Source organism: Opisthorchis viverrini (assembly GCF_000715545.1).
Source record: "Opisthorchis viverrini unplaced genomic scaffold opera_v5_710, whole genome shotgun sequence".
Classification (NCBI taxonomy): domain Eukaryota; kingdom Metazoa; phylum Platyhelminthes; class Trematoda; order Opisthorchiida; family Opisthorchiidae; genus Opisthorchis; species Opisthorchis viverrini.
In genome coordinates, this window is record NW_008752367.1 from 62,109 (window position 1) to 71,959 (window position 9,851).

The following is a 9,851-nucleotide window of genomic DNA, read 5'->3' on the forward strand; positions in this document are numbered from 1 at the left end:
CAGTGAAGGATTTTCCCTTGAATCCCGTAAGACTCGAGTTTGTGGAGGAGCTGGACGTGTGATACCCTATCAAATGCTTTTGAGAAGTCGAAAAATATGGCATCCGATATGAGTCCTTCGTCCTTGGCAAAAGAAACAACCACAAGATGCTTGCCGTTCTGGGAACAAATGAACACGAATGGTTGGTGCAGGGTGCACGACTGCACAACAGCAACACCAGTAAGTCTCTACAGTTCCGCTGTACACCATAGTTCTGTGATTCCCCATCTTATCTACTTATCTGCTTTGCTAATCCCCCAACTTCGTCACCCTCACTTACATTTTTCGTACCCCTGGCCATGAGCCCAACAGTCCAAGGCCACGAGGCCTTAGCGGTGGTTTTTAGTTTTAGTTCAACATGATTGGCTGGATGACGTCAACTCTGCTACTCCACCTGATCTGGTGTTCTGGCTCCCAATTTTTCACCGTTACACTTTTATTGTCATGTGTTAGGCGGGAAGTCTCTTCTTTTACCCTCTTTCGCTTTGTTCTTTCCCCGCCAGATCCAAATCCTAACGATCCAACTTTGGTCGACATTCACTTCAAAAAGCGCACAGTAATTATGCTTCTCTGCCCGTTCCGGTTTAATGGTGACCACGCACAAGTCTGATACTGCCCACCCTCTATGATGCTGTCCCTTGTCTTAACTCGCTGCGCCCACAACCTCCCGCAGTCACGCTTTTATTCTGAATGTAACATTCCCAACGGTTGATAATAAACATTATTATTGTTGCTATTGTTACATCGGTGTTCTTATGCATTATTGCGAATTTATTACACATCGAGATCATTGCCACCTGTAGGTAGAGCAAGCGATCTGTCGCTCAACCGTCGAATAAGGCAAGAAATACCGCATTTCCTCTCCATGTCGAGTAGTCTGTGGAGCTGTGCCGTAGGTTTCGTGCACTTGCCACATTTTAACTTCCAGAGTTGCTGGGGACGCGACAATGGTGCATTCAGTGCTACGCTATTTTACCGCAGATTTCCTTTTTCAGTTTGCTCTTTCACTTTTCACTCTTTTCACTTTTGCTCTAATAATGCTACTCCATGACTATGCACCCATGTTGACCGAAGTGCTAACTTTGCGTAATTGGTTCAGCCGCAGAGTCAATTGTATAGACAGGTTGACTGGAATTTCAGTTGACATTGCGCCGTACTATTTTAACACCAGACGGGTGACCTCATGGTATCTCATTAAAATGGGAATCACACAGATTAAAAACAGTAGCGAATTAGCTCACTGACTCTTGTACGCATAACTGGAGCAAATAATCCCAAATTTTGTTTTCGGCCCATCACCTTCAAATCCCAACGGTGCGATCTTGTTCTATATTTTCTGCAAAAAACGCATAGTTGCTGCGCTTCTCTGCCTGTAGCGAATCAGTGGCCTGCATCGTATAATGGCCAATCCCTATGATGCTGTCCTTTCTCCGAAGGCCATTAACCCACAATCACCGCCAGTCACGCTTTTATTCGGACTGTAACATCATGATCATGCCTAACAGTATGCCACCCAATGTTGGGAATATACATCATTATTAAGGTGTGAGCCAAGGAACAGCTATCAGCGACGTTTATTCAAATGACCCCAGCAGGCACGTTGGTTGATGAGGTCAGTTGGTTCATGACATGCTATTCTAGCCAGAGTGACCCGGGGACTCTTACGGCTCTCCTCAGAAGGCCCGGTCTTCTAATGCTCTCTGTGCTAGGAGTGGTTTAGCTTGTATCCTAGTAAGTCATCTGGCATTCGTTTTTACCCCGCGTACGGTCGTCAATCATGTCCGTCCATACTCACCACATCTTGGTGATGAGGTATTTTGGTCTCCTCGAAGCTGATCACGCTTACTTGAGAGTGCTACTCAAGAAAAAGCTTAAGCTCAACAAAACATTTTACAGCAAAGGGTTTTTGCTACTACTGCAACGTCTGCTTCGGGATAAGGTCAGAATGTTGACGAAACGCCACTACTTGGACCTATTTCGAGTCCATCTGGGGGCGCAGGACGATGAATGGAATGTGTGACTCTTGCCTCAGAGAACCTAGCCAGGAGGAATGGGCAGGTACTGCAACCTAGCTCTACCGTAGGACCTGCGAGACTGATCTTTTGATGACATAGCTTAGAATTTAATGCGGATATTTGGCGAGCAATATTCTCTCTTTGTTGCGAGATGCCACTGTCTAAAGTTGTTATAAACTAGTCAGACAGCGTTTTGACGAATGTTAACTGTGGATGCGATGGGTTCAAATTGAAGTAGAACAGAAATGATCAATTCAAATCTCTCATCTTCATGTGCAGTATTCAGTCTCCAAAATTCACAGGTATGCGAACCAGTCTGCTCAGGCATCTTAAACTAAAACTTTTGCTGGCAATCAACGCCATTAAGGACGAATATCAAAGGTTAAGCGAACTAAAAAATAAAATTACTTTTGTGCACTCTGAGGGTAAAGATAGTTGTAAAGTTCTTGCGGTTCGCAAGGATTTCCGACATCCATGGTTACCCCATTTCTGGGTTCTCTCGGGGTTCTGGCACTACACAGTGCAGTCAGCAGCATTCCAAATGAAAAAGCTCTCATCTCCGTACTGGCACTTCGGGGCTTGGACTCCTTCAGGCCGTCCTTACAAACAACACCGGTGCCGGCAATACAAAACCGACAGATACTGTCGGGAACCCTCATCCAGTAGATTCTTCAGTACCTCCAAGCAGCAACCATGCTTCTAGAATCCCAGGTTAATGGGCTCTGCCTTGAATTAGCTGGCAACGATTGAAGTCAGCCCCCCATCTCTCTGGAAATTCCTCACTGTGTTGCTTAATGGCCGTCGAGCCCGACAGACAGGTTGACTGGAATTTCAGTTGACATTGCGCCGTACTATTTTAACACCAGACGGGTGATCTCATGGTATCTCATTAAAATGGAATCACACAGATTAAAAGCGGTAGCGAATTAGCTCACTGACTTTTGTACGTATAACTGGGGCAAATAATCCCAGGTTTTGTTTTCGGCTCATCACCTTCCAATCCTAACGGTGCGATCTTGTTCGATATTTTCTGCAAAAAACGCATAGTTGCTGCGCTTCTCTGCCTGTAGCGAATCAGTGGCCTGTATCATATAATGGCCAATCCCTATGATGCTGTCCCTTCTCCGAAGGCCATGTACCCACAATCCCCGCCAGTCACGCTTTCATTCGGACTGTAACATCATGACCATGCCCAATAGTATGCCACCCACATGTTGGAAATATACATCATTATTAAGGTGTGAGCCAAGGAACAGCTATAAGCGACGTTTATTCAAATGACCCCCGCAGGCACGTTGGTTGATGAGGTCAGTTGGTTCATGACATGATATTCTAGCCAGATTGACCCGGGGACCCTTAAGGCTCTCTTCCGAAAGCCCGGTCCTCTAATGTTCTCTGTGCTAGGAGTGGCTTAGCTTGTATCGTAGGAAGTCATCTGGCCTTCGTTCTCACCCCGCGTACGGTCGTCGATCATGCCCGTTCGTAATCACCACATCTTGGTGATGAGGCGATCCTCAAGAATTTTCATCAGTGCTTATGAGGATGAGTTGCGTCTTTCCAAGAATTTCCGCTGTTGCGTCTTATTCAAGAAACGACATTCATTGATTTGTATGATATGAACGCTGCCGAGTTGAATCTTCCTGGTGCAAACTGATTTGACTGTCTTATTTGATGGATATCCTCATCATTTCCGCCTGCATTCTCGAACCCAATTTAAAGCACTATTAGACATTTATTTATGCGAATCCTCGCGCTGGCGAGCATACTGCCCCTCGCTGAGAACATAAAGAGCAGTGCTACACCCTTTTTTCACTTGTGCCTTTCAGGTGAACGACAGCCACTGACCGACAAGAACAAAACCGACCCGGGAAACTTGGGCGAAAGCCTCGATCCTGTGTATCAATCCGTGAATCCGTGAATCCGTGAATGCTACTCCATGACTATGCACCCATGTTGACCGAAGTGCTAACTTTGCGTAATTGGTTCAGTCGCAGAGTCAATTGTATAGACAGGTTGACTGGAATTTCAGTTGACATTGCGCCGTACTATTTTAACACCAGACGGGTGATCTCATGGTATCTCATTAAAATGGAATCACACAGATTAAAAGCGGTAGCGAATTAGCTCACTGACTTTTGTACGTATAACTGGGGCAAATAATCCCAGGTTTTGTTTTCGGCTCATCACCTTCCAATCCTAACGGTGCGATCTTGTTCGATATTTTCTGCAAAAAACGCATAGTTGCTGCGCTTCTCTGCCTGTAGCGAATCAGTGGCCTGTATCATATAATGGCCAATCCCTATGATGCTGTCCCTTCTCCGAAGGCCATGTACCCACAATCCCCGCCAGTCACGCTTTCATTCGGACTGTAACATCATGACCATGCCCAATAGTATGCCACCCACATGTTGGAAATATACATCATTATTAAGGTGTGAGCCAAGGAACAGCTATAAGCGACGTTTATTCAAATGACCCCCGCAGGCACGTTGGTTGATGAGGTCAGTTGGTTCATGACATGATATTCTAGCCAGATTGACCCGGGGACCCTTAAGGCTCTCTTCCGAAAGCCCGGTCCTCTAATGTTCTCTGTGCTAGGAGTGGCTTAGCTTGTATCGTAGGAAGTCATCTGGCCTTCGTTCTCACCCCGCGTACGGTCGTCGATCATGCCCGTTCGTAATCACCACATCTTGGTGATGAGGCGATCCTCAAGAATTTTCATCAGTGCTTATGAGGATGAGTTGCGTCTTTCCAAGAATTTCCGCTGTTGCGTCTTATTCAAGAAACGACATTCATTGATTTGTATGATATGAACGCTGCCGAGTTGAATCTTCCTGGTGCAAACTGATTTGACTGTCTTATTTGATGGATATCCTAATCAGTTCTGCAAGCAATGCGGTCGATCCTCTTGTTGATGCTCCAAATTAGTCGGGCGATATCTGTCGGCGCTTCGCTAAGGTTTTTGAGCCCGACCTCGGTAACTGCACCATCACAGAAGCAGTCATTTGACATTGACTGGAAGCCATCCCAGTATTCCGCACCAAGAGTCCAGTCCCGTTAGCCTCCTTGTCAAATGCCGACGCAGGCCTTAGCGTTCTGAGCAACAAAACGTCCCCTCTCCAGTATCGTACTACGGGCGGACAGTCCTAATCGTCGTAACAAGGAAGCCAAATGGGTCGGTCCGCACTCGCGCCTACTTCTTGACCGGCCTAAAATCAGTTCTCAAATATCACAACTAACCACTTCCGATGTACGATGATCTATTGCCAATTACGAACGGCTGCACTTGTTTCGTAAAACTTGACGTGGCTGACGCATACCTGCATATCGAAGTTGCGCCAGAGTTTCGTCTCTAATATCCATCAACTGCACAGCGGCCCGTACGAATAAAATTACTAGCAAGTTTCGATTAAGACAGCCCATGAGATTACCCAATCTTCCCATAATCTTTTCTGGCGTTCCAGACGCGGTCATATGTCCTTGAGATATGCCGATTTTAGCTGACTCTCCCGGTGAACTGCAGAACGCAAAACTATATGGTTCCTTAACGCACCCAGAACAATGCCCTTCGCCTCCGTCCCGAAAAGTGCTAGTTCTTAATAACGGCCATTGAAGTATTTCGGGCTTTTTATACTTTAGTCGAGACTCAGTGCCCCAGAACGTGGAACCGTTAACCAGACGACGGCTTCAACAGATATTACTACACTCCGCTCGTTCTAGTATCTTATCGGCTACCGCTTGGCATTTCTGGCTACACCACAGCGCACCGACGCACTTTGTTCCAAGTCTATCAATTATTGTGGAAGCGTGTGCCCTAGGTCACGCTGTCGGCGCAGTCATTCTTCATGGTTTCCCGGACAAAATTGAGAGGGCAGTCATGCGCACATCAAAGTCACTTACCAAAGCGAAACGACACTATAGTCGAATTGGGGAGGCGCTGAGGCTAGCCCTTGCCATAGGCCGCTTCCATAGTATGATGCTCGGCCATCACTACACTCTTGTGACCGAACCCAAACATTTGTTTTTCCCCTTTGTCTAAAAAATTTGTGTACGCGCTCCATTAGCGAATAATTTGTAGCGTTTTGCGCTGTGCACCCAGGTACGACTTCGAAACCCATTAGCACTCTAAAGAAAACTTCATCCAGTCGAAGGTACTCCTTTGGGTCCTGAATCAGTTTAATTCGGGGCATCCTGGAATAAACCTGATGAGTGCATTTGCCCATGGTTACATTTACTGGATGCATATAGATATCGGCAATCAGAATATGTCAGAAGATGCCCGCAACCTCAACATGCCGCAAGAAATTCTCCACGTCTACCGCCTACATCCTGCTGCTGGTCATTAACCTGAATGACTCTGATCGCTGATTCACGTTGGCTGCGCCGGCCCTATTGATGGTGCAATCTTATTTTGAACTGAAGTTATGCCTATTTTCCCGGAGAAAGTCAAAATACCTTGCAAGTCCTGTCTAAGATATTTAGCCAGCATGGACCGCCGGAGGCCTTAGTGTTGGATAATGGATCGCAACTGAGCTCCAGTTGCTTTCAAGAGCTCTGCCGGAGGAATGTGATCACGCATGTCTGTTTGTCACCGTACCATCCTCTTCAAAACCGTAAGACGAAATGCACTGACAAGCAGACGCGGCTCAAATACTGAGAAAAGATATATGTTGAGAGTTTCCTTTTGATTTCCGTTGGTCTACCGGCCCAATCCTACAGACTCCTCGGAGGACGACAAATCGCCCACTGAAGCACTCACGGGTCAAAAATTGCGGACCCTGAATTCGACCGTAACTATGAGACAAGCAACTCTTCCCGGTCCGCAGCGAAGGGGAAGTGGTCCAGTTTGCCGTGCGTGCACGTCGTGTCGGTCAAGACACGACATCTGGACCCAAGGTCACGGTTGTAGTGGCCTGGCCACCCAATTCGTTACTTTACCGGGAGTGCGTAGCAAAGGAATGAAAATAACAGCGTTGGGTCGGGTATACAATAATAAAGGGGTCAAATGGAACAGGTTCCCCAATGATTGGTCCCTTCATCGTTGGCTCAGGTCGGCGAATAAACAATAATCCAAACATGGTTGTCCAGGGATCCTCTTCTGAACAGTTTCCATACATAATAGATTCCAAAGATAGTCTGGAATGTTTTGATACCGGAGTTAGCGCATGAAACTCGCGAATGGCCGCTGTAAGTGCGAGCGAAAGTACAAGAAAGAGTCGAAGCACGTGGCCCCGTTTGTTCTTTTTTCTCAAAGGCCGGTGTTTTGCACACCAGTATCCCTCAAAACTGTTCGCGTTTTGAGTTCCTGGCGAATTCGTTTCCCGGTAATTCGGGCCGTCGAATTCCGTGCCTTTTACGCCGTATTGCAGATTTCTCTGAAACGACCGCGTTTCTTTCTTGTTGGCCATTCGCCCCTTCCTACGCTGCTCGCGTCCGTTTAGATACCTAACATTACCGAGTTCTTTGTCCCTGCATCTCAGACGTTCACTGAAGAACCCACTCAGACTTTATATTCTGATCCTGTAGCTGCCACCGGGTAACTCCCATCGTGAGTTATATTGTGGAAGCTCGCCTCAACTGCTCAGAGGGTTCTTCCAGGAATCTGTTACCCTGATATATTGATATACTTTCCTGACCTGAATGATGGTTGTCTTGCTGACATTATTCGTTAATGAAGCAGCCAGGTTGGCTGGTAACAACTCCTGGTGCATAACGTTATTCAAGCCAGATCGAAAACATGGCTTAACCATGTGTTCATGCAGGATTTCTTCACTTTTCTTCCTCAGCCACCGGTGGGAAAAGATGAATTCATTGCATTGATCCTCTCACACTCGGTCAACAGTAGTCTTCCGGTTTACTGAGTTTAGAATTTCAATAACACGGATCATGGGACTTCCAAGAACCGACATCCACCTACTCTGAGTTACCTTCAGTTTATTATTTGCAACAAGGTCCATTTTGCTGATTCGCATTCGCACTTGGTCCTCGTAGACTATCCTCCCTGTGTGATGCACTACGGTAAAGCGCTTATGAAGGTCCATCCCCACAGCGTATCCGTTCTTCACTGAAGCTGCACTGGTATGGGCTTGACTTCAGAAGGGATATTTAATGGGAAATTGCTCGCTGTCTGGTTTTCACCCATAGCAAAATTTGAAGCGAATACTTATCATATGATATCAACCACGTGATATTTGTGCGCGCGGCAGGTAACAAAGATACTAGCGCTGTTTTGTGTAGTGGCAGAACTAGAAGTACAGCAGGCGACGCGAAATCCATGCGAAGGTCGAGAAATCAAAAGAAGCCAGTATATCTAGCGCAGTCCCTAATAACAATCAGCACGCGAAGCACATATTGCTCAACTCGAGTGAAAGGAACTAACAAAAACGCAAGACCACTGAATACTTATTCTGAAAAATTGAAGTGAACGATATTTTCCCCTTTTGGTTACAAAGCATCACCAATTTTCGTGAATTTTGGCGAAACGTTCATTCCCGTAATCAGTGACCGAACCAATTTATTTCGAATCATTCCGACAAAGGAGGTGGTCGGTGACGTTTCTACTTTCGAAGGATGTCTTTTCTGCACGCAAAATGGCCTTCAGGACGTATCGTGTGGATAAATTTGTCCAAAATATCGATTTCAATCGTTCTGTCAAAGGTTTCTCGGTCCACACCGACTGTCCCAATCACCAGTATTACCTTTAATAAGACATGTGCAATGCAAAAGCCAGGTCGCAGGGATTTTCTATTTGAACGGTTTCTCTTGTAGCCGGATGTTGTGCCCCAAATTGGTGATACTAAGCCCCACACTCCTGCGTCTATTCTGATAAAAGTTTGCCTTCAGATTATGTTTTTAAACGGCTACTATCATTTGTGTGGGCATGTTACGGATAAGATAGTACAATAGGGCTCTTATTCTGATTCCAAAGTTTTAGATGCGAACGTGTGAGCGCTTATGCCGGCATGCTTTTCTCGCGCTTGCTACCCCTGAAACTCGACTGTATGGCCTGGCCGGGGTACCTACTTTAACGACATCCAATCTTTGTAAGCATCTTGGTCACACTGTTCGGGAGGTAGGAGGTGAGTGGGTGTTGTGCTTGCTGCTGATTGTTATAATATGGGATCACTTTGGCAGGAGCACACTTTGGTAAGTATCGCTTTTGGTAGGAGCATGTGATAAATCTGAATCGTTTAGTGTGTACTTTGCAGGACTAAATATCTGGGCTTTGGGTTCCCGTCTACAGAGAGAGCAATAGGTTCGAATTGCATAAATATTGCTTTTCTGTGGAATGGGAATGAACTACAAGTGTTGAAAACTGACGAATGTGTCTTTAGACCTAAAAATCGGCCCACCGAAGGTGACGTGGATTGGTTTGCCTGTCATTAGACATTATGAGTGAACGTGGTGTTCTTTCAAAAACCGGGCACATATGTAGTTATGATGGAAGTAACGCAAGTTTAACCACAGTGGCAACTAGAACTCCGTATTTAGAGAGTGTTGTATTTGTTGCGATACTGGTCCTCACTTAGCGCAGACACAGTCGAGCCACTGTTAATGCTCTAACGGAACCCGAAAACTAGTTATACGAACGAGAAAACGGGGAGCACTAACAATGTCCGCTTGTTGAGTAAAATTATTACAATAGATATATATGCAAACAAGAGACTCATCGTTTTGCAGGTACAGTTTGATAAATGCTGTTGTAAGTCCGGATGCAGGTTTCGTGTCTGCTTCGCTGTTGTAACAGCCACACGTAGTCCTGGATATCCGTGAGTGAAACGCCGTAAAAATCCTGAG